General features: G+C 35.8%; 1 long non-coding RNA gene across 3 annotated transcripts in view; it reads right to left on the reverse strand.

Moving 5' to 3' along the window:
• LOC115836913 overlaps positions 1 to 25,803 on the reverse strand; it is a 69,004-nt gene that overhangs the window by 27,463 nt on the left and 15,738 nt on the right. For all 3 annotated transcript variants that reach the window (XR_004031919.1, XR_004031918.1, XR_004031917.1), the window contains exon 6: positions 2,577 to 2,781. This is a non-coding gene — a long non-coding RNA (uncharacterized LOC115836913). The remainder of the gene's footprint in view (positions 1 to 2,576; positions 2,782 to 25,803) is intronic.

The raw sequence follows: 25,803 nt of genomic DNA on the forward strand, positions 1-25,803 counted from the left end.
ATACTCAGAAACTATCAGAGATCATGGAGAATGAAATTCCAGACATCAGAAATAATCAACTTTTAGGAACTGCTTCATAAGCAACTGTACCAAAAAGCACGCATTTCCAGGAGACATCATGTAGATTTCACATGGATATGATAAGCAATTTCGGAGGTTGGCATTGAACTAGAATAGAGATGTTACTGTTATTTATTCCTAACCCCTTCAGGACATCCCTAGGTTGTTTTTCTATCGGGAGCATGCATTTCAGTGTGCAGAGATCGGCTTCGTGCTCCCTGCTTTTGTTGGGATGGTGGTTTTGATGTTTCGAATGCAGGCAGTAGTGTTTGGGACTCTTCCTATATGCTCCCAATTTTCTGTAACGTTATCCTATATTCTCTGCCACCAGAATGCTTTTGCGAGAGCTATGGTCCTTCTAAAGCAGCATACCATTCAGAAGTGCAAAAATGAAAATTAAAATAGGAAGATGTTCTTCTTATTATTTGAATGACATACGACCTCCTCGATGTTTGCATTTAAATTGAGCAGAATAATTCAGCTCTGGCTTTTAATTTCAGAAGGGTTAATCACCCTAACAAAGGTCAATCAAACTTTAATCTTCAATAAAATTGCTACAGCCCCAATCACCTGCAGGACATTTATTATATTCCCATCTCCATGCAAAAGAATGCATTGCTTTCATTATGTATCACTAATCTTCTAACTCTTTACATTAGCACATTTTACCAAAAAACATTAATTCCTTTGAAACTCTGACAAGAGTTCATTTCTACACCTCTCAGGAGATAATCCTGTTTAAAAAAAAAAAACAAAACAAAACGGGACATCAGCTGTGAACCACTTTCTGGGCACTTTCTAATCCTCATAGACCTTCAATACTCCAACAGAGTTCTGACAATACCAAATCTCAATTACACAAAATATTATGGTGGTTTAGGTTAAAAAAACAATATATGACTTTAGGAACTTAATCCTCCCTATTGTCTGTGATTGTGCCAGTCATCTGCTTATTTCTATTCACAATGTTTACTGCATACAAAACTTACTGATTTGGAGGAAGCAAATGTTAACCACCTTTGAATAACAGAGGAAATACTTAGATTCATTGATTCATTCATTTGATAAATACCTACTGAATGCCTATTATGTGCCAGACATTGGGCTAGGGGTGGGGAATCAAAGTTAAGGAAACAAAAGAGAAACCAAAAGATAGTTATTAAAAGAATAACATTCTCCTGTAAACATGGTGTCTGGAATATAATAAAATAATGATTTAAATCTCCACTTTCAGTTTTTCTTACTGATGAAATTAAATTTTAGTGAAGACTAGAAATCTGTTAAGTCAAATTTCCACCAAAATTTTGATAAACAGTGTTTAAAATTATCTGGACACTGAAAGGCTTTAAAATTCTTAATGCCATAAAATGATTCATTTTTTATCTGAGAATATGAAATGTGATTGTCAAATTTTAAAATGAATATATTGATAATGTCTAGTCTCCCATGATTAGGAATAAAACCATGAGAAAGTTTAAATGAGCTTATTAAAATAGACATGCTGTGCAAAATTTGTTTCCAAAATGTAATTTCATGACATTTAAAAACTGCTATTAACACAAAAGACAATAGTAATGAGCAAAAGACAAATTATTGCATTTTGCCATGATATAGTGGCCCAGATAACCATGGAGGGAAAGAACCTTAATATATGTCCCCGATTATATTGCAAATTGATTGCCTTGATATTGTAACGCTGGTGTGACACAGCATAAATAACCCAAACTTGCCTTCTGCATATTTTTCGAGACCTCTTCCTCCCTCTTTGTACTTAGATTAACTGCACAGCCACATACACACAGGCACATGCCCTTCCTCATCAATATTCACACTCATTAATTAGCAATACAGGAAGGCTATCGTTTGGGAAACTCCTCAAATCTTAAATATTCAATCAAGCAAAGCAAGTCACAGTAAAAAGAAAATACACGTAAATAGTCTAAGACCAGACTGGCCCTGGAGAATAGCACATAATTTCAAGAGATAGTCGTCTTTATAAATGTTGTTTTAAAAAGCCCCAGTTATGTTGTGCGACTTAAGACCTTAGCTTTCCTTTGAGCATGTCTTGAAATGAAAATAGCACCTCTACATATTCTATAACTACACTTTGCTTTTTTTTTCCTTGCCTAGAACTAGGTTGACACAATAGAATATAGCAGAGCAATGGCTTTTACAATGTTGAGCAAAATAAATCCAGCGCTACACAATATAAATGTCCCATTGATATTTGTTACCAAATAGTTATTCTGAAAACTGATAAAGATTAGTTAGACTCAACAGAGAAAATATTGCTTTATATTCCATTTTCATCGTCGAAAGCTGTTTAGTTATATTATGAATTTACAGATTTAGGAAAAAAAAAAAAAAGCTTTCAGAGAATATGCTATAAATGCCCGAAAAGCATACGGATATTTTTCTGAATCATTTTGGTTAAGAAACAAAAAAAGAACCCATGAACCATCAAACAAAAATCTTAATAAGAAAACCTAGGATGTGGAATTATGAAGGAAACATACCTTTGGCCGAACAAGTTTGCAATTTCTCATCTTGCCTACACAGCTCTGTCGTTCCACCTTGAGCAAAAGTCGACTCCGTGTCCCTTGTGATCTCTGTGACAATGCCATCATAGCACTGGAAAATTTTTCGATTAAACTTTGCAGATGTAGTAGCAACTTTGTTAATTATGACATTAGCCAGCTGGCGGGTATGATCAGTCACCCACTGCAAGGAAAGCCAGACAAAGAGACATCTAATCACTGCAACCAGAGCAGATAAATTTTGTTCCTTTCTCATACGTGTCACAGATTCTATTCCTTCTGACCCTCTCCTCAGCCATCGACTGTCACATTTAGATTCCAAGAGCTTCCAGTTTCCCTTTATCCCTGCCTTAGATCTGAAACTCCTGGTTATCAGGAAGACACGCGTCACCAGCTGTCTCGGAGCAGGAAAGCAATCAGGTGAATACTACTTATTATCTTGCATTGCTTTCCGAGGAGTGACAAGATTGATTTGGAACCAAGAATACGTTCAGATCTCAGACAGCAGTTCCTAGGGTTTTGAGTTCAGACAGTAGGGTATGTGCTAAGATGCAACAGGGAGGACTTCAATCCCAATGTTAAAGCTACAGGATATTAGAAATTTAAGGAAAGTTTTAGAAAATTGATCACAGCTCCTTTTTCAGATGCCCTTGTATTAATATTTTCTTCTCTACCTCTGTGCTATGTTGGTGATGCCTATGAGTCAACTGTTACCCAGCAGAGCCAGCTTTACAATGAGGTAGCCCAAGGCAACCTGTGGAATCGGCATTCTGACATTATGAAATTATCTCCATCTATCCCTTTTTCATGAAGACGAGTACTCTATAAATTCCAATTCCTGAAACTATCTTTGCTAAAAGTTCAAATCATATTTTTATATAATAACATTAGAAAACGAATTTAGGCATGTCAGCTAAAAATAACATACAAGTTTAAGCTGGGGGAAGATACCATTACATTTTAATACAAATTTTACTGAAATCATATGTTAGTATGTATCTATTGATCGATCAATATACACAACACATGCATAATGAATTTACTGATATCTCAATATATATTAGGTAATGCACAGAAGCATTCCTACAAAATAATATAACAATATTCTTCCGAGCAAAGCATCCAATGGAGCGGCAAAGGGCTTGATCTACATGGTAAGCCATTACCTTGATGCAATTTTTACTAAAGAATTACCACCAAAATGTTTGAGTATCAACAAAATAAAAAGTTTGCACAGCAGAATTTGAAAGAGAATTCTATATCATAAAGTAATAAAGTTATATTTATCAATAAATTAGTAGGTCTTTCTGGGATGGAGAAATTTAGGGAAAACTTAAAATGTGATTCTGAAGTTGATTTTACCTAAGAATTGTGTATATTTGGCTGTTGAACACAACCCAAAATGTTTTATCTCTGTCTGTGAAAACTGCAGCTGTGGTGCACTATATTAATAATTCATGATACATATCCTAAATTACATTTTATTTTTACATGAGAACACTCCTGCCATGGAGGGCCCAAAATCTCTGTTTAGCTTAAAGTGCTGCAAAGATAAACTGATAAATGTATTTAGATGCAACCTAAGATATAAAAATGAGGATGAGATGATTTAGGGTTTCCTAAAACTACAGAGCAAGATACTTTCATCCTGGGAAGACAAAAAGGTTTCTAAAGTCCCACCAGAACTGGCATGGGAGGGAGAAAATATGATTTCAGAAATTCTTAGAAATTATATATCTATATCTATATAGATATAGATATCTTGCTGAGAGTAAGATACTCTTTATCCTTTGCATCTTGGGCTGATAGTAAGAAATGAGTCAGATTCCATAAAAGCAAAAGAACAAAGAAATCAAAAATGTCAGGACAAGAGTGTGTTGTGGCACAACGTCAAGGACAAAGAATCTGTGATACGACTTTCAGTGATGCCCTATTTGGAAATAAGCTGTTTCTATCCCATCCATTATCATAGCCTTGGCAACTGCTGTACAGCCTGGCACATAGCCGTTTCTCAAGAAATACATGTTGATGAAGAATAAATACTTAACTTGCATATATCATCCTCCTCAGCCCACTCACTTACTTTTAAAATTAAATGATGCAAAAATTCACTCTTTAGGCTTTATATGGATTACCCATATATTAATGACATATGTATTCAAACATATATCTTTAAAATACTGAAAAGAGTTTATTCCTAAAGAGCTCAAAGTAGACATTTCTCTGAAGATTTTAAAATAAGCATTAATAATATTCACTATTTGTTCCTATGAAAATGACTTTGACTCAGGGAGTTAGAATGAGTCAGAAAGATCTTTACTCTTTGAGTGGAAGAGGGGACATTTTCCTAGGAAATTCCCAGAGAATAAAATAATGCTATGTACACAATGTTTTTTCATTGCAATAGTATCTATAAGAGAGAATGGAAACAATGTCTCCAAAGAAGGAAATCAAGAAATAAATTTTGGCAATTAATCATAGGCAGTCATTATATGGCAATAAGAAAGACTGATAAAACCAGCTTTTTATGACTATACTGAATTTAAAAAGCAGAATACATAATTGTACATATATTGATTACTGAGTATATTTGAAGAAAGACTGGATAGAGAAGGGTTAAAATAGAAAATATGTTTTGTAGAATTAGAAAGTATTTTCTTCTTCTACAAAAGTTTGCTTTAATGCCATTCTAATTGTGAATCTCAAAATGTAGAATCAAAGACTCCATCTGTAAAATGGGAACAAAAATAATAATTGTAATACTTACCTCATAGGTTCTTAATATTAAACCAGTTAATGTATATAAAACTCTGCATATTTTCTGACCTACAGGAAAACTCATTATATATCTTAGTTACTATTTTTTATTATAACCATCATAGAAATAATTCTGACATATTTGTGTTACACCTTTTATTTTTTTTTTCTGTGAAATATTACCAGAACTTCACTGCATTAAATGAGGTATTCTGAAACAGGAAAACTCAGTATTCAAAACCTAAGAAACCAAACACAGAAACATGGTCTAGATAGTAAAATTGATTTATAAAATAGTAACAGCAATAATAATAACCAATAGATATGAAGGACTTCAGTTAAAATTATAATTTCTATAAGACCTACACGACATAATTTTATTAGACCTGTAGATTGTACAATTTTGCCTTTTTTATGGCTGTTTATGGCATACCTACAAAGATGCAGAACTGCTGGAAACAGAGATTAAAATAGGAGAAATTGACCTGGAGAAATTGGCATTGCTTTGAAGAATCTCAGCACTTTTACTTTTCTCAGCACTCTTACTTCTATTTTCTAATGCGGGGCACTTGCTGATTTCTGCTCCCTGTGGCCACAAAGTCCAACTCAGAGCAGTCACCTAAGGCTGTTCTTTCTCTAGGGCATGTAAGCACAACATGTTCCATTCTAATTGTTGCCATTCTAATGACAATGGGTTGTTGAAGCTATACATGCAATGTACAGGTGTGGAATGTTTTAACAGTTGAAGCAGTTGGTGAGAACAAAACAATCTAGATTTGGAAACATTCTCCATAGAGAAGAGTGCATTCTGGATCCACATGGCTCCTCTCTGCTACAGATGCTTTTATTTTTGTGCCCCACCAACTGTCTTCCATTGGTCCTTGTGACAGCCCTTCCTATCCCTCTTATCACTTCAATACGTTTAATTAAGCCTCATATGTATATTAGTTTTATTTCTGCCTTCCAGCCTGCTAGATGTAGAATCAATACCTGAAACTCCCTTCTTTGTTGTGAGTCACAAGAGTCAGACATCCTGCTTCCAGGCCATTCCTAGCTCCTTGCTTACTAGCTCTGGGACTTTGGGCAAGTTAGTAAACCTTACTAAGAATCTGTTAAAGAACAACAACAACATCCTAACACATGTCATCTGATTAGCACATGGTAGGTATCCAATGAATGCACTCTCATTCCCAAAGTAGCAACAGAATCACCAAGAAACAGTACAGTGTAGCAAACAAGAGCAAGGGATCGAAAGCCAAGCTTCTTGGGTGAATTCATATCCTAGCTTTCTCACTTAAATCAGTAATAACAACAATAGTAATAAATATCTTCCTCTAGATTTTTAAGAATTAAATGTATACTTATAAATTACCACATAGTAAATACTATTTTCAGTTATTATTATTACCCTGTCTCCTATGCTACTTGGTTATTTTTTTCCCCATTGCTTACCCAGTTTTAGTAAAAATAAACCAGGACTTTGAATGTGAAGACCTGGACATCTATATAGTCACATACGCTTGATAATACATGGACAAGGATCATAGCTGCAGCACTGTTTATGATAGCAAAAGACTGAGACTAATCTAAAAAGTCACCAAAGGTAACTGGTTAAATAAAGTATGTTATATTCATACTGTAGAATGTCATGGAGCCATTAAAATGAATAAAGTATAAGTAGGAGTACTGACATGGAAGTATTTCTATGATACATTTTAAGGAAAAGAAGAATGGTGCAGAACAATGGGTATTGTATATTATAGCTGTCTCCAACATTTTTGGCACCAGGGAGCAGTTTCACAGATGATAATTTTTCCATGGACCGGAAGTGGGGTGGGGGATGGTTTCAGGATGATTCAAGCGCATTACATTTATTGTGCACTTTATATCTATTATTATTACATCCTAATATATAATGAAATAATTATACAATTCACCATAATGTAGAATCAGTGGGATCCCTTCTCATTAAACTAAAGAGCTTCTGCACAGCAAAAGAAACTATCATCAGAATGAACAGGCAACCTACAGAATGGGAGAAAATTTTTGCAACCTACTCATCTGACAAAGGGCTAATATCCAGAATCTATAATGAACTCAAACAAATTTACAAGAAAAAAACAAACAACCCCATCAAAAAGTGGGCAGAGGACATGAACAGACACTTCTCAAAAGAAGACATTTATGCAGCCAGAAAACACATGAAGAAATGCTCATCATCACTGGCCATCAGAGAAATGCAAATCAAAACCACAGTGAGATACCATCTCACACCAGTTAGAATGGCCATCATTAAAAAATCAGGAAACAACAGGTGCTGGAGAGGATGTAGAGAAATAGGAACACTTTTACACTGTTGGTGGGACTGTAAACTAGTTCAACCATTGTGGAAGTCAGTGTGGCGATTCCTCAGGGATCTCGAACTAGAAATACCATTTGACCCAGCCATCCCATTACTGGGTATATACCCAAAGGACTATAAATCATGCTGCTATAAAGACACATGCACACGTATGTTTATTGCGGCACTATTCACAATAGCAAAGAGTTGGAACCAACCCAAATGTCCAACAACGATAGACTGGATTAAGAAAATGTGGCACATATACACCATGGAATACTATGCAGCCATAAAAAATGATGAGTTCGTGTCCTTTGTAGGGACATGGATGAAACTGGAAAACATCATTCTCAGTAAACTATCGCAAGGACAAAAAACCAAACACCGCATGTTCTCTCTCATAGGTGGGAATTGAACAATGAGAACTCATGGACACAGGAAGGGGAACATCACACTCCGGGGACTGTGGTGGGGTGGGGGGAGGGGGGAGGGACAGCATTAGGAGATACACCTAATGCTAAATGACGAGTTAATGGGTGCAGGAAATCAACATGGCACATGGATACATATGTAACAAACCTGCACATTGTGCACATGTACCCTAAAACCCTAAAGTATAATAAAAAAAAAAAAAAAAAAAGAATCAGTGGGATCCCTGAGCTTGTTTTCCTGCAACTAGATGGTCCCATCTGAGGGTGATGGGGACAGTGACAGATCATCAGGCATTAGATTCTCATAAGGAGTGCACAACCCAGATCCCTCGCACACACAGTTCACAACAGGGTTGGCACTGCTATGAAAATCTAATGCCACCACTGATCCGACAGCAGGCGAAGCTCAGGTTGTAATGCAAGTGATTTTGAGTGGCTGTAAATACAGATGAAGCTTCTCTCATTTGCAGGCCACACACTTCCTGCTGTGCAGCCTGTTTCCTAACAGGCTACAGATGTGTGCTCTGGTTTGTGGCCAGGGGATTAGGGGCCCCTGGTATATTATCCATTTGTTTACCAAGGATTTTGCATATACTGTTTATTTATGAAGATATTTCATAACTTTTTGAGGTATTTAGAGGATATTTCTGAAAAATATATAAGGAGTTGCACACAGTGGTCGTGTCAGTAGGGAAACTTGGGTCTGGAGACAGAAGAGGAGAAGAAACTACTCTTCACAGTATATCCTTTGAGGTTGTATGAATTTATGTTATATATGTAGCTCTCCTTTTAAACCTTAAAAAAGTAATTATTCCTACTTGAATATGCAGTCTATTCCAGTTCATTTACAAAAATTCTTCCCTTTCCCATGCTAGTGGCCGTGATCCACCAGCTGATGTCCACCTAGTTGATCAGCAGTACACACAGCATTGTTTTTCTGCACCATAACATGACCTCACTACCTTTTGCTTCCAATTCACATTTCAATGCTATTTTCAAAACCATTTGTTGACTGAGTTGATTTTTGTCACCCAATAAACATCGAAATGTTGGTATTCCTGCATCTCCTTTCTCAAAGGATGTCGTCCTTTAAAAGGATTTAATTTAGCCCACAAGAGACAAACCACATTTCTATGTTCTGTACAATTCTAAAGCCATTTCAAGTAAGGAGTCCTTTCCCCATGTTACAAAGGTACATATATTTGTCCTCAGAAAGGCAGCTCACTCTCAAGGCATCCTTTAGATGCCAGTAGAATGTCCAGGGCTAAGGGCCTCTAATGGGGCTTAAGATGCCACATGGTACACAATACATAATAAATTGTGATCTGATAGCCTGAACATGTGATATGAGCTTAAAACAGAAGGCTTTCCTTATCTTTTCAAATATACAAATTGGAGAACACGTTGCTTATTACAAATATTATCGAAACAAATTTCAATTGACAACTTCATAGGAATCTTTCAAGTATCATAGTTTCTTCCTATTTGAAACAAATAGTCTGTCTTACTTTTAAAAAGTTCAGCTCCCAGTTACAGACTCTACCTTGGGCATACCTGAGGCTAGCCATCAGAATGCTTGATTTACAAGGGGGTGGTGATCCTAGGCAACCTGTTGCCTCAATTGTCTTGTCTGTAAAAGAGCATAAAACTCAGGAGGTAGATGATAGTTAAACAGGTTAGTTGACATATTAGACAAAATGGCTAACACTTGGAAACACCTGATAATGGGTGTTATCCACAGCAGCAGCAGTGTCATTGTCAGCATTGTAATTTTAGACACCATTAGGTGGCCAATCACGGCTCTAGGGTATGAACAGTTGCTGGCCCTCTCTGCTGGTTAATTTTTCTTTTCCAGAGCAAATGTTATCCATGAAGTGAACATAGGTCTATACAGCAATTGGTAAGACTTATCCTGTATACCAGGACTTCTCAAACTTTAATGATCGTGTATATCACCTGGAGATCTTGCTAAAATGCAGATTTTGATTCAGTATGTCCGGGATGGAGCCCGACATTCTACATTTCTGCTAAGCTCTCAAATGCTGCTGCTGCTGATGGTGGTTGTGTAATACTAAGGTTATATTCCACCACGGATGTTACAGAGAGAATGACATACTTTGTGAAGAACACAATGGATATTCAACCATATAGTTATGTGAATTTTTTTTTTTTTTTTTGAGGCAGAGTCTCACTCTGTTGCCCAGGCTGGACTGCAGTGGCGCGATCTAGACTCACTGCAAGCTCCGCCTCCCGGGTTCCCGCCATTCTCCCTCTTCAGTCTCCCAAGTATCTGGGCCTACAGGCGCGTGCCACCACGCCTGGCTAATTTTTGTATTTTTAGTAGAGACGGGGTTTCACCATGTTAACCAGGATGGTCTGGATCTCCTGACCTCGTGATCCGCCCGCCTCGACCTCCCAAAGTGCTGGGATTACAGGCGTGAGCCACTGCACCCGGCCAGTTATGTGAATTCTTATCTTCTCTTTCTCATGCTTACCTTGCTGAACAGCACTTAAATATTTCTCAGTCATGAGATAAGATGCAAGGGTGCGATAGCAGTACAATTAGAATTTCCTCCCTATGCTAACTTCCGGTGGATACAGAGGCAAGAAAAAAGAATTGTATCATTCTTTTTAACTGTTGTTTTAATTCACATGTAATAACTATTATGGAGTACAGTGTGATGTTTTCATACATGTATACATTGTATAATAATCAAATTAGTATTTAGCATATCCATCACCTCATACCTCTGTCATTTCTTTGAGGTGAGAACATTCAAAATCCTCTCTTCTGGCTATTTTGAAATATACAATGCAAGGTTGTTAACCAAACAGAACACTTGAACTTACTCCTCCTATCTAACTATAACTTCGTCCCCCTTGACTAATCTCTCCCTATTCCCCACATATTATCCGCAATAAAAACAATGGTCACATTTACAAAGCTGTCTTTAAATGAAAGGCAAAGGTTTTAATCTTCAGATATTTTAAAAGAGCGATAATTATTATATCCTTTCTTGTCATAACACGAGTATACAGTCATAGTTTGTATTCACTCTGCTTGGCCCAACAACCAAATAAGGTATTAACAAAATCTTTTTTCTGTGAACTGTATGCTTCGTTTGTGCAACGAAATGCTCGTGTCTCTTTCTTATACGACTACCTGAAACTAAATGGTTCAATCAGTAAGAACATTTTACCTTTGGGAAGCTGATACAGCCTAGCTTGAAACAACTCTGGAAGCGTTTACTAAGCTTCCATTATTATTTGCCTATTGCTGTGAGCTGATGCCCTTGATTTTCTGGAGGATAACTGGTAAAAAAAAAAATCAAATCTGGATATGGTAAAATAATCCTCTAAATTCTAAAGCCCATAATCCACGCAAAAGCTTATTAGAGGCTATATGATCTCACTCAATGTTTTGTTTTTCAGGATTTTTTGATGGAAATCTATGGTAAGAAAATATTTACCATACAACCAAGTAGCACACACACACTTGAAATATATTTGATAAAATATATTCATGAAATAATACCCTTACTAACATGAAATGCATTCATATTTTGAATCTTTTTATTACCTTTTTAACCTGGGTTATGATCTACTAAGTTGATTTCATGACCCACTAATGGGTTGTTCAAACTTCTGAGTTTAAAAGTAACACAGCCTTGGGCAATTTCTGGAACCCAAGGTTGAGTCTCTGAAATTTTATAGGTATGGGAGATGGTCAAGAAGTGAGGCCACATGTGACCATAAAGCAAAAGGCATGATCAGAGAGCATAAGGGCATTTCATGGCAGTTCACAGCTAGAAACTATATCTCAACCAACACAGCCTATGTGTTTTCTCTCCTACTGTTTCTGAAGGGTAATGTAAGAGAATTGCTTTTCACATTTAGGCAGAATCATGGAGGTAAATTTACTCACCCAGTTACCATTAGGAAGTAATAAGAAAGCAAGTTAAGAATGAATATAGGTCAGAATTGATGAATACAAGGAAATGTGCATGGAGCGATTTAGCATCTTTTAAATGAATTCTCATATAGTAACATGCACTTACCTGGGAGTTATATCAGTGGAGCAAATGGACATGTTTGAACAAAGTTGGAACTTTTAGGGACTTATAAATCACAAGACAGCATGGAAATAAAATGGTGTGTGTTGATCCACTTTATGCAAAGAGGCCAGATCATAACTTTCACAAGTACAAGTAGCACAAAATCATCATAGACTAAGAGTGTAGACATTTTCATTTCACTTTAATAGAAGAAACACAGCAATCAAGTATGTGAGATAAGAAACTAAAACAAATAAAGTCAGGGAATCTAAATAAAACGCTCACTGAAACCAATCATGTTTCCTTGGCTGGTTTCTAGATGCTTTCTTTCAAATTGAAGTGTTAACTGGGAAAATAAATAAATAAAGTCACATCTCAGTTTGTGGCGAGATAGACAAACTGAATATTGGGGGGTAAAATTATCTTTAGGGGGTTTCAGAGAGGCTCTGCCTAAAGAAGAATTGAGTAACCCTTTCACATTTCCTTCCTGCACGGTTATTCTCAGATTCCATATGGGAAGTACAAAAATAGTGATGAATATCTCCCTAGTTCAGGATTGAGTACTATGCGGGGGCTTGAGAGATACTTTTGAGTGAAAGGAAGTTATCTGAATGCCTTTAAAACAGCAGTATTATAGAGTTATGATTAGAAATCAAATTCTTTACATATTTATTTTATGTCTCAGTGTAACTAAGGAAAAATGTATTCTGATATTTCATAAATGGTTATTAGTATATTATATATACATACATACATATATATGTTGGGATAAAGTAAATGTTTAATAAACTAAAAGGTCATTATCACAATATTCCTTCTCTTGGAGAGAGACTTCTTCATAACTCTCTCAAGGGCTTTTGGCTCTTAGAAAACATCAGTTTTTTGCTCAGCTGAAATTATTCTGACAGCTTTGACATTGCATTATCATCACAAGATCATGGTATACGTAAAGATAAATGAAGATTCATAGAGAGTTAAAAATAATTAATACAAGTCTCCAAAATACCAGATTAGAATACCAAAGGCCACTCAGATGAAAACAGATACTTTCTGGCTCAATTAATCATAACTCTAAATGATTTCAGGTGGGTAAGCAAACAATATCCCTTCACTGTTCCCTCAATATTCCTTCATTCCCATCTCACATAAGAATGTACACATTTCATTTTAAAGATTTGTTTCAAGAAAGATTATATTTTAGCACCCTATGACCTAGAATGGATTCTCCATATGGATTTGTTCTGATTCTAACTGATTTTCTCTGCAAGTCAGACTTTCTCACTCCTATCAAACAGAGGAACACTGCCCAGCAGGATCCTCATGTTTCCATGGTAGATTTTTCTATGTAGGTTGTATGCCTTTTGCTCCAATATGGTCTATTAAAAAGATATTATGCTATCATAAAATTGACTAAATTGCAAAGATTGGCAGTTCCCATTTTTTATGCAAACCTGACCCTACAAAACACATACACATTCATAGGAACCTAATTAAATACTCTCAAGTCTGGTAGTCCCTTATACAGCAAGAGAATTAAAAATTGTTTGGAGGATTTTTCATGAAAATTTATCATGCCAACAAGAAAAAAAAAAAAAGGCCAAGATGAAAAGTGGAATTTGTGCCTAGGTTTTATACTGGCAATTTTTGTTTGTATAATTATTAATTATAATTTTAAATTTATTTTAGGAGCACCCCCTAAAATAAGAGTATGGAAGATTGCATTAAGAGAAAGGATGAAACAGATGCAATACACAGTTAAGATCAAAGAGCCCCATCAATTCATTCAGAGAGTCAAAAATCCAGCTGAGGCTCAGAGCCCTGTCTGCATAATAAGAAAGGTTGACTAAAACATAAGGATTAAACAGATGAGCTGTCTCCTGCAGAGGCATGGGAGGGAAGCCCCACTGCGACACTTGTAAAGACACTTTGGAAGCTCACACCTGCTCCTCCACAGCCCAGCCTACAGGAGACCAGGATGGCCAAAGACGTTCCACTATTGTACTAAATTGTTAGCTTTAAGAGAAAGAAATATATATGTCTGATGGATATCTTTTTATTTGTCAAGACATTTTCAGTCCAGACAAACAATAAATTAATAAATCACCTCCATTTTTCCAAGGTGACTTTACCAAGCGCTTGACTTTCAAAATAAGAGAAGTAGATGGTGCAAAATTTCCTATTCCTTAAAACAGTATTTGCAATGTGCCTACCTCATGATCAATTATTTCTTCCAAATGAATAATGCTTGTCTTGAGACAATCTTGAATAACATTGGTAAATACACGCTAGTCCTGTTTTCCATTCTCAGAAAATTATCATTTTTAGTAGCATGAAGCGTATTTCAATTTTTATGAACACATGGCCACATTATACTTAAAGCTAAACCCAATTATATAACCTGGTTCTATAACTATAGTAAGAAGATAGCATGGACACTTAGGATTCTGTGTCTGTGAGAAATGTTGTATTTATTCTAATGATCTCACAAAAAAGTTATGTTGTAGCTACTGATAAGAACTGATTCTGAACATCTAAACAATTTTCTTTTAAGAAAGCTGAGCTACTTTAAAAGAGCTAAGCAAGCTAGGCCTTTGGGAACACAGACCTACTGGGGAAAAAATTATATGATTGTGTAGCATTAAATTGCAAATAAAATTTTAAAGCTCTAACTTCGGTGTGGATAAAATTTGCAAGCCCTTGATGTAGACTGATTCAAATATGCAATTAATAAACTCGAACAAATGGTAAGCATTAGCTTTTGTTGTAGTCACCAAAACAAAAAATACCCAATTTGAAGAGATAGCAATGGAATCTCCCTGGAGTAAAACAAGCCACCAAATGTCAGGAAGTGATTTCCTGGGATTGACGTACAGACTCTGACCTGCTCCTTCATAGTCTAATTACATTATCACTCACTCAACCAACCAACACATTTTTACAGTGTTCATTGTGTGTAAGCAACTGTCAGAGACAACGAGAAGAATCATACATGAGCCATAAGTAACAGTACTAAACCCTAAGTACCAAACAGTACTAAACCCTAAGTACAAACCCTAAGTACTAAACCCTAAGTACCCTAAGTGTGATGAAGATGTACGACGCAGAAGTTGACCATTGAGGGATAAAGATATAGAATTCTTCATCGAAGAGGTGAGATTTGGTTGGGTGCAGTGGTTCGTGCCTGTAATCCTGACACTTTGGGAGGCCAAGGCAGGACAGTAGCTTGAGGCCAGGAGCTGAAGACCAGCCTGGGCAATATAGTGAGACCTCATTTCTATAAAAACAAATTTTTTTTAAATCAGCTGGACATGGTGGCAGGTGCCTGTAGTCTCAGCTACTCTGGAAGCTGAGGCAGGAGGATCCTTGAGCCCAGAGTTTGAGAATGCAGTGAGCCATGATTGCACCACTGCACTCCAGCCTGGACAACAGAATGAGACCTTCATTCTAAAAAATGCAAAAGGTGGGATTTGACTTAGGACTTGATAAGGTAAAGACAGAAGTAGAGAGGAGGGAATTGGTTTTCCAGGAGGAAAGAACAGAGACAGAATAGCCTAGAATCCAGTCTGAGAGAGCTTGAGAGGGAATGTGTGATTCCATCTGGCTGGAGGATAGAAAGAGACATATGCAAGTTAAAAAGGTAACAAAAGTAATTATAAGCAGTCTTGATTGCTACATAAACAAGCTACACTTTTTCCTCCAGTCTGTCTCAAGATAGTCTTGAGAATCCCCTAACATTCTTATTGAAAACTCAGGTTATCAGACCCATTCCAGACACTGAGAATTAGAATCTTCACTGATGAGACCTGGAAATTGGATTTTTGAACAAGGTCACAAATTATGATATTATTGTTAATCTCTATGAGGCAGTGGGAAACCTTTAAAGCATTTTAGGAGAAGTGAACTAAAGGATATAGTTAAAGGACTTTAAGAAGGGAGGGTTGAGAGAGCAGGAAGAAACTGTGGGCAAGAAGTTCAAATCAGAATTTTTAAATTTTAACCAATGTGTATGGTAATAATATTCATCTTTGCTCCAAATAAATATCAATAGTTTCAGTTCTCTCAAAAACAGAAGTCCTCAATCCCAAATCTCATCAGATTTTTCTATGTATCAGTATTCCAGTTTAAAGGATGACTGAAGTTGAACTAATTTTAATAAAACATTTCTATTATCTTTAAAAAAAAATTTTTTTAAAGTGCTTTACTTTATCTCTGATAACTCTACTTCAAGTACCCATTTTCAGAAGGTCTTACTCAATTCTAACCATTCAGAGAAACAAAAATAAGTTTGGATAATTATTAGAAAAATTAATAAATCATCCATAAATACTGACATATTTGTCAAAAATTAAGAGACTAAGTAATATTCAGTGCTGGTGAAGGTCCTGTGAAAAGGACAATTGATACTTATTTATGGGAGTCCAAATTGACATGCCATCTCAAGGGACCACTGGTAATATGTAAGAAAAATTTTAATGCACATACTCCTTAACAATAAAAAAGGACAGGCCGGGCGCGGTGGCTCACGCTTGTAATCCCAGCACTTTGGGAGGCCAAGGTGGGCGGATCATGAGGTCAGGAGATTGAGACCACGGTGAAACCCCGTCTCTACTAAAAATACAAAAAAAAAATTAGCGGGGCATGCTGGCGGGCGCCTGTAGTCCCAGCTACTCGGAGAGGCTGAGGCAGGAGAGTGGCGTGAATCTGGGAGGCGGAGCTTGCAGTGAGCCGAGACTGCGTCACTGCACTCCAGCCTGGGCGACAGAGCGAGACTCCGTCTCAAAAAACAAAACAAAACCAAAAAAACAATAAAAAAGTGACTATAGTCTAGCTTAGAAAAGTAACTACAGAAGCCCATGATGATAAATAGAAGGATCACACAGAGACACACACACAGATGTTCATATAATTATTAATTTACAGAAAAAAAGTGTGAGACAATTTACAAGAACATCAGCAAAGGCATGTGTAGTAAGGAAAACTACGCAGCTATGATCTCAAATTCTGAAAAACCTGTTGTTGTGGGATAATGCTCAAGATAATTGATTTGAACAAGCAAATTATAGAAAAATACATATAGAATAATCCAATTTTTAATGAAAAAAGCAGTGTTTCTATGTGTATATACGTATGTTTTTCTTTCTTTAAAGAAAAACCTTAACTGGCAGATCTGGAGAATAGAAAAAGAAGTGAAGATAGGACTTTCCCCTTTTGATTTACACGTCTGTATCACTCAGATTTTTTAACAATGAGTAAAACTCTTCTATAACTTAATAAACTTAAAATTGTAACTTATATACTATTTGAAAAATATATTAAATGCTTGCCAAAGATTTTAAATGACTTGAGAAAATAGTGCCACTTGAAGATGGTGTGAAGGAGAAGCTGGCTTCCTTTCTGTTTGATTAATTTTCAAAATTAAGTGAAATTACTGTCTTTAAAAACCATTCAGAAAAGTGAATGATGTATGTATTGACTTTTATGTTACAAAAAGCTTTCCATTTTTATTCATCTATCAATCTTTCCATCTGATAAGAGGAAACTTTATAATATCTAATCTTTAAAGAGTAGAATCTGAAATAAATACATACACATAATACTAGAACTTATAGGCTAAATTATGTAATTATGATACTTGATCATTCATTAGATACCTTTCGTAAGACTATACAACTCATGATAATACTATTAAGTATTTACTTCCCATAGAATACTGTAAATGTTAGGTATTTACTTCCCATACAATATTGTAGCTTGTAATATTCAGGAAGTACTTTTACAGCAATTCATTTTCAAAATGATGCCCAATAGATGCTCTTTAAATTACTAATTTTACGTAATATAAAGATGGATTTTTTCTATAGCCTATATGGAAATTTCTAAAACAATTAATACAAAACTAACATAAATCTTTTGAGTCAGAAAAACATAAATCTTTTGAGTCAGAAAAAAGTTCTTCGAACTTTTAAACAACATAGAAAGAACATAACTTCATCATGAATTTCTCTATATAATTAGGTAGATTTATGTATTTTTAGGGTTTACCTGTGAATTTTTCAGCAATTTGTTGTAATCTACCTTCACTCCTAATTGTAAGAAATATGAAGAAAAAAGTAAATTATAAATTTATAAATTATAAATGTATATTCAATATACATTGAATCAAGTTTTCAAATATTTAATAGCACCACTGATATACACATGTATCCCTTGCTGGCTGTGTATGTTACAGGGAAATGAACAGCTTTGCCAAACCTATTCAGATAGGAAATGATGAATAAGCTATGTACTGCAGGGTTTTACAAAATGTGATGGCAATTAGCACACCCTGCACCTGTTGTTTTATTTACGTTACTTTCAAAGCCATGGTTTACAAATGGAGCCATGGTTTACAATATGAGCAAGCATTAGGTTCTTGTGCAAAAGTATTCTTTCCGTAATGTAAAATTACAATTGCAATAAAAGGAAAAAATAATATAAAGGATTTCTCAAGATATATGATAAAAAGAAATAGTCAACTATTGTTGACCTAGTTTCTGTATCACACATCTCTAAAAACTGGAGATTCATCATAGGAATAACCTATGATTTTTAGAAACTCTTTAAATACAAAGTTGTAGTTAGATGATACAGAGAGCATCTAGGAAAGACCAAAAAGAAAAAATTACCAACAAAGAGTTTATAGAAGAGACAAAGTATATACATGTGAAACAATTGGAAAATATTTTAAAATAATAGCACAATCACAGATTTAAAATATCCACAGTAAGTTCTCTGGTGTTTCTCAAATCCTCAGGCATGGCCATTTTTCTTAATAACCATACCAAATACATAAACATATATTTTCAGAAGCTACTTAAATATTATTCAGCTTCATCAATGCTCATTTTTTTATTCTTACCCCACCCCTGGGACTTATCATCCTATAACAATGTAAAAATTACAAATATTAGCGATAAAATACATAAGTTCTATGGCACAAATTAGTAGCTCAACAAACATTGATTGCTATGATGATTTTTATTTATTTTCCCTATTGCGAAAACATGTTTATTCACTTAATTATTATTGAGCTCCTACTATGTGTTTGATACTATGTTTGGTACAGTGCTAAGGTGATGGGGATGAAAGACGAAGAAATTGGCAAGGTCCCTGAACAGACATGAACTGGTTTCCTTGTTTTAAAGATTTTTCAGAGAAAATAATTCTGTACTTTAGCCATGCATTGTCTTCCGGGTCTGCCACAACTTACTTCAACATCTTAAATACCTCCCTTTTTTCTTATTTCTATTCTCTAAAATCATACATTCAGACTATAATAGATGTGCAGATTTTTTGTTTTTTGATTTTTAATAATTCCTTTTAGGTTATAAGGAAAGTGATATTGAGAAGCAAGGAAGAATAATAAAGCACATGAACATTTGGTTTAGTTTAGGCCTAACTATGAAAAGTTAAGAGTGAAAAGGAAACTAGTGAAATTTTAGAGCATAAATCATATCAGAAACATAAACTGCTCCCCATAGACCTCTTAATAGTTCAAATTTAGTTTTCATTGATCATGATTTACTTTCGTCCTAACTTAATTGAAAAATGTCTTTCAATATAATTACTATCACGCAGCATGCTTAGGTAAGCCCTAGATCAATATCATAGCTTTAGCTTTGAAAACAATGAGTATTAACTTTTTAAAAGGTTTCACACACAAAAAAAGGTTTCACAGAACCAGCACCTTCAAAGTACTGAAATTGGTCTTAATTCTTGATAGTGTTTGTGTAGCAGCAGAACTTTTCATTTTTTCTCTAAATACTTCTATTTCATCAGCAACAGATGAATTCGTTAATTTCATTATTAATGCAAATGATCTTTTTCACTTTTATAAGCCCCAAGGTTGTCTCACTAAGATCAGCTCTTACTCTGTGTTCCATAAAATGTAATCAATCTCTATTATTGTCATGAAAATGGTATTTGTCACTTTGCTAAGAAAAAAAGAAATCAATGTACTTTCCAAGAATGAACAGGCATTTAATGCAACGAATTGTTGGATAAATTTAGCTTGTCAATAGTTCAGGACGAACTAATCGAAATCCAGAAAATTTACAGAAGATTGGCCAATAAAATATATAGATATAGACATGGCATAGAAATTAATATTTGGGCATTAGAATAACCTGTCATTTTCAATCCTGGCCAAAAATTGGGGGGATTTAAACAGGCAAATCTCCAATCACTATTTTGGAAAACAAAAGTGAAATCCATATGCTCAGAAAACATTTCTTGAACATGGTTTACAAGTAAGAAAAGCTTCATTGTCATTTCCTATAGAATTTTCCAGGTACAGAGAGAATTATAGAGTTGCAAAATTCTAGGAAACCTTAAAGGTCAGAAACCCATGGGGATATTGTCATCTGGAAATACGTTGCCTCTGAGCTTTCCTGGGCTATGAATTATTGCAGTAATTAACTACAGAGCAAGAATGGTGTTTCAGAGTCATAGAATCCAAAGCACACCTTGCCAGTCTCTTACTCAGACTTGACTCTTGCCCCTGTACTTCGTTTCTGCTGAGTTACCTTCGGCAAAGAGAAATCTGGTGACCTCTTGCTCCTTGACAACCTCTTATTTAAGAATAACCCTTCTAATTGGAAAGTTCTGTCTTGAGCTAACATCTACCTCATAAAAAACTGCCACTCTTTGGTTCCAGTCCTACAGTGGAACAATGTAAACTCCATCTGTTGCCTTTCCTTTGAGTCAGCTCTTCACTGCTTGAGGTCAGCTATCATTTCTCCTGACCCTTTTCTTTTCTGGACATAACCTATATAGTACCTTCACCCATTTCACATAGCACACCATTACCATAGCACATGGTCTTCAGAAAAATTCATGGCGGTATCTTCCCAAGACACTCCAATTTATCCATACCCCTTTTGATTTGCATCAACAAAAATAAACATAAGAATATGGGTGTGTTTAAAATAAAAATAAAACTCATTACAGTTCTAATTTACCGTAGTTGGAAACTGCATCTACATAGGTACTATAAGAGCTAATTCCCTCTTACTCTCTCTTTCACAACAGCTTCATCAGATTTGTTTAGGGTTAAATTTATAGGTTAACACTAGAATAGAAGCTCTATGAAGGCAGAAGCTCTGGTCTGTTTTGTTGACTCTCGCTCTCCATCTTCAACGTCGAGCACGTAGTAGGCACTCTACTCAATAAATAAATATTTAGAAATGAGTATAGGAATAAATCAGTCCATTAAAGCTGCTGGATCTTTGCTTATTTGTATTTTTGACAAGCCAGAGCCCTTCCATTCTCTATTCACGGAACTGATTTTTAAAATACAAAAACTATATAGGGCTTTATAACTATTGAATATTGTCTTGTCGATGTAGATTGAGTGTTTCCAATAGCTAAAACTATACCAACAGGTATACACATGAAGGTGTATGTATAAAAAGGGCTGTAAAGTAGTGGCCCTAGTTAGCCTATGAGACTTAATGGACTCAGTCATTTTGTCATTGTCATACCCCATAGTTTCAACTACAAAGTAAACATCTCTCTGTAGGTCAACCATTCCATTTTTAATCCTGCTGTAATTAGTTATTTCATTTACTCTTCAAAATAGTACTTATCATTTCCTACATGAGGCAACTGAGGCATAGTAAGATTAATAGCTTGCTGTGGGTCACACCAAAAGTAAATTCCAGGGCCAGGATTCAAAATCAGATATTCCGAATTCAAATCCTATATTCCTTTCACTACCTCATGCAGTTCTTTTTAGCAAATTGAAAGAGAACATGAAAGGAAAAAATGGCAAGAAATTTCTAAAGAGAAACCCTCTGGAGTAATTTGTATTTGCTCTAATAAAGAGAAGTACAGGCCGCAGTGGCTCACGCACTTTGGGAGGCCGAGGCAGGTGGATCACTTGTGGTCAGGAGTTCAAGACCAACCTGGCCAACATGGTGAAACCCCATGTCTACTAAAAATATAAAAATCAGCAGCGTGTAGTGGCACATGCCTGTAGTCCCAGCTACTTGGGAGGCTGAGGCAAGAGAATCACTTGAACCCGGGAGACGGAGGTTGCAGTGAGCAGAGATTGTGCCAGTGTGCTCCAGCCTGGGCAACAGAGCGAGACGCCATCTAAAAAAAAAAAAAAAAAAAAGAAGTACAATTTCCCAGAGAGTTTATTATAATTGCCCATTAAACAAACATTTTCCCTGAAGTAATTTCCCTCCTCTGCTCCAGTCTCAAACAAAAATAATAACACAAATTTCGGCCGGGGTCACGCTGTAATCCACACTTGGAGCGAGCGGCGAATCATGAGTCAGAGATCGAGACACAGTGAAACCGTCTATAAAAAAAAAAAATTACCGGCGTGGGGCGCCTGTAGTCCAGTACTCGAGAGGCTGAGCAGGAGATGCGTGAACCGGAGGCGGAGCTGCAGTGAGCGAGATTGCGCCATGCACTCAGCTCACAAGGAACTCGTTCAAAAAAAAAAAAAAATAAATAAAAAAATAACACAAATTTCAACTACAAAATTTAAGTCAAATTTTGGATTTTCATAATTACAGCTGCAGAAATTGATGAAGTAAAAAACAATAAAAAGATTCCAGAGAGAAGAAACAAGAATTCCAATTATGGACTCCATGTGAATAAATTGTGTTTGCACAATGACAAATCAACTACTCAGTTCAACTTAAAAAAAAAAAAGAAAAGTGACTGGAAAATAACATTCAGCCTATCGACTTTATTGGTAAGAATGGGTCAAAATAGACTAGTGATTAATTGAATTGTTTTAAATTTTTGACTATTTTGGTGGATGTCACATGGAGTGAACATGCAAGACAAATGTTGTTTCACCTACTGGGCTTCAGGAAGTAACTCCCTATGTGCTCAAAGATTATGGCAACTTTGACTAATGAATTGAAGAATTTGGCAATTTGGTGAAAATATTCCTTTCAAATAGAATACCTAAGATTCTACTGTGAGGAACTGGATAATCACCTCTTTGAATAATAGCATTATGAACACACACTGTACCAATTTTTTAAACTATCATGAAAATTTACTTTCGTATTAAATAAGAGCACATAATGGTCCATCTTCATTTGTAACAAAGCTGTGGATGCTCAATTCATTTTATTACTTGCTCAATTACAAAATAAATAAGTGACTCATGGAAATCACTTATTAGATCTAACAATGAAAACCGAAGATCTTATTTTCTCTATGGGCTTAATCTGCCCTTCTGGTTTTTGTGAATAGGATTTTTCTATGCCTCTATCTATTGTTGGCACCTCAGAAAATGCTTCTCAGAGAAATTTAACTGTAACTTTCTCTAAAATCCTACATTTGCTTCATTTCTAAGGTCACCGAACAAATCAAGTGAATTAAATGTATTTCTTTGAATTAAACATAGCAGATACTTACTATGTCTTCCATAAATGCTTCCTCTCTTATAAATCTCAGAGTATAAATGAGTGTACATGTATATTAATCTATTAGCTAATAATTAACTTATCCAGCAGTCTTTCATTGACCACCCTCCATGTGTCAAACATTGTGCTAGACCATTGAGATTTGAGGAAATAAGGCAAAATTCTTTTCCCCAGGTAGCTATAGTCTAGTGGGGAAGTCATAAAAATGAGCATAAAATTTTAACACAGTGAAATAAAAATAGTATTACAGTTCCCTGATGTCACCATCACCCAAAAAAATGCTCATCACACAACAGACACTCAATATATATTTGTTGACTGGCTGTATAATTGAACAAGTTACATTTGCACCAGGAAAACAGAGGGGGACCTCCATCAGTCTCGGGCTCCTGTATTGGGGACTGGAGTGAGGGCTAAGGAGGTGATGTTTGATCTTTGTCTCCAGAATATTCTGATTTTATTCCGTATGAGAGGGGAGGGGAAGGGTCAGGGGAGGGAGAGAGAGGGGGAAAGAGAGAGAAGGAGAGAATGTAGAACTCAGTTGTCCATCTAAGGGAATTTTATTATAAGGTGACTTCCCCTACAAGGCAGGCTCTTTGTCTCAACCTCAGAGGAAAGAGGTTCTTTTTATGCTAGTTACATTGAGGCCCTAAAATACAAAGTGACGTATTTGGACTTAAGTGGCTGAGGGCAGAACCTGGCCTGCAAGTTCGGTATATAGTCCACTATGCCATATCCCATATAACGAATTAATGAAAAAGCTTTTTATACTTGAAGGCAGATTTCAACAAATTTCAATAACAGTAAATTAAAGGTTTGACTTAAGACATCAACAGATCAGAGGAACTCAAGTATCAGCTGTATGCCTATGGCGAAATCTTTATAAATAAATTGATAATGCTCCCTTTCCAAAGGTCAATCTTTTATTATTCCATACTAACCAGAATGCAAGGGAGAAGGAAAGCGGTAACACAGCTGTTGAAACAAAGTAACAACGGTCTCCTCGTTAAAATCCTAGTCAAAGGATGAACTTTCTGAGAACTCATTTTACTATAAAAACTCAAGAAAATTAAGCCAGTGCGTCTAGGTTTCCTCCATTTATGCTGTCTTCCACAGTGATCAATCTAGTAAAAAGAGACGCTGATTTCTGTCTAAATATTTGTCTTCTTTTAAAGCTGCCTCAGAATAAATTAAGCCTTTCTGCCTAAACCTTCACGATTGTAGTAAAAAGCAGAAGCAATGTCGTAATTCTTGACTGTCTAGTTTCTACCCCACTACAATACTACTTTCAGACATTTATATTTTGGCCTCCTGTCCTTCTGTTAAACTCCTGGATTAATCTCCTACTCTGGGTAAATTAATCAATAGATTTCCTCTACTGCTCTGAAGCTACTCAATGATGCTAAAAAACAAAAACAAAACAACAAAACAACAACAACAACAACAAAAAAGTTACACCCTGGGAAGACGGATGCCAGTATAAGGGGATGGTTTCCAGTCTTAACTTGGCATCTCACTGCTTCTCAGAAATCCCTCCACTTGCGTCTTCTCAGCTTCCTGTCCTAATCTTCAAACCAGCTATTACAAATCTCTACAATTCTCCGTTTGTCCACTCTCAGCTGACCAACTTTCTTCCTCCTTCTGAAAGAATAAAAGACCCCAGGAGGAGGAAATCTCATTTTACCAGTTGACAATCATGCCTAGCTTCTTTCCTCTAATCTTGGAGGAGGGAGGTATCCATTTTTCTCTCCACAGCACTAGCTTGCACTCTCTTCCACCTCTCCCAGGAGTTGCTTCATTAGTGCTTCTCTTCTTTTCTTTCATTATAAACATCTTTCCCTTCTAATGTGCTCAACTCTCTCACTTTCTCGAAGAGCCTTCCTTTGGTCATACTACTTCTTATAGATAACATTTTATTTCCCTTCTTCCCATTGCTGACTCTGAATTCCTGAAGTCATATTCATTAATTCATCCATGATATTATAACTTACATTCCCACTAATTCACTCTTTCTGAGGTAATCATAAACATTTTTTCCAACAAAAGTCTGATACTACTCCAACCTGTCTTTACGCTACTTGGCCACTTTGTGAAATTTGATACCACTGAGTTTCTTCCGCTCAAGACCATTTTTGCCTTCGTTTCCATAGGGCTACTCTGGTCTGAGTGTCTCTCGCTTCCTTTTGTCTC

This window comes from Nomascus leucogenys, chromosome 10, assembly GCF_006542625.1.
Source record: "Nomascus leucogenys isolate Asia chromosome 10, Asia_NLE_v1, whole genome shotgun sequence".
NCBI classification, from domain to species: domain Eukaryota; kingdom Metazoa; phylum Chordata; class Mammalia; order Primates; family Hylobatidae; genus Nomascus; species Nomascus leucogenys.